Consider the following 1,147-nt stretch of genomic DNA (forward strand, 5'->3'; position numbering starts at 1 on the left):
AACGGCGGAAAAACGATGCAAAATCAATCATCCCATCATCACCACCGTCATCATCATCATTGCCGTCGTCGTTCCGGGAAAATCGCTCGATTTTCAACCGCTCGGTTAGCATGCGCGGCACCAGAGTTTGCAGCAGAAGAAAAATCCCGGATCCGGCTTCGGTGCGCCACTCACCAGCAGGGGGTTGGCGGGGGGGGCACGTTCCCCCTTCAACCGTGAGCCTCCTGCAGACGCAGTTTTGCGGCGGTAATGCGTCCCTCGAACGACCTTGAACTTGCACCGGGCACCGGGAAGCGATCGATTCGGCGATTCGTTCGGCTAATGATTGAGCGCAACGTGTCCAACGTGAATTTTGCAGGCGAGATTGTTGGCCAAATTTGTCCTTTCGATTCTAGATTTTCTGCCAAAGCCAAACCACAGCATTTAGTCTTATTAAATATCATAACCAGTTCAAGGATCTGACGAGGGGAATTGCATTGTTAATGGTTAGGGATAATTTTGTGCCTCGTTTTAGCAGAACGAAACAAATGTTTAAACTCTGATTTGAGCTGACCCGCCAGAACGTAAACATGGCAATGAGAAAAGCCCCGCTATAATGTCCGAATGCAAAAGGCCGCTGCTATCCTTTCCACCCTCTTTGCAGAATTCTTGCAGTTTTCGGTGCATTCATCGAATTACGCATCGTCTGGCAATTCAACCAGCAGAGTGAGGATTTATAGATTGAGACCCGTAAATAAACAGAAAAGAAAAAAAAAACCCGAAACCGGAATGAAACGGAAATGAGCGTTCCATATGGTACGAGTTTCCACGCATCAGTGACCGGCCAATGGCCAACGGGATTACCGGGAAAAGCAGAACACACCGGCGGCGGACGCCCTGGAATAATGCATTTTTCCACCGCCAAAACCGCCGCCGCCGGGAACATTTAAACGCAATCGCCCGAACCCGTTGTGAAATGGCCACCGAAGCGAGTGAGTGAGCGAGCGAGAGCGCGACACTTCGTTCGACAAGGCAGGAGCGAATGGCGTGAAGGACGACCTCCGACGGAAGCTACAGCAAAACGAAAAACAAAAAACGGGGCTACTCGACAATGGAAGAAAAAAGAGAGGGAAGCAAAAGACACCAAAAATTACGTCACATCGGCCCG

Source organism: Anopheles bellator, chromosome 2, assembly GCF_943735745.2.
Source record: "Anopheles bellator chromosome 2, idAnoBellAS_SP24_06.2, whole genome shotgun sequence".
NCBI classification, from domain to species: Eukaryota; Metazoa; Arthropoda; class Insecta; order Diptera; family Culicidae; genus Anopheles; species Anopheles bellator.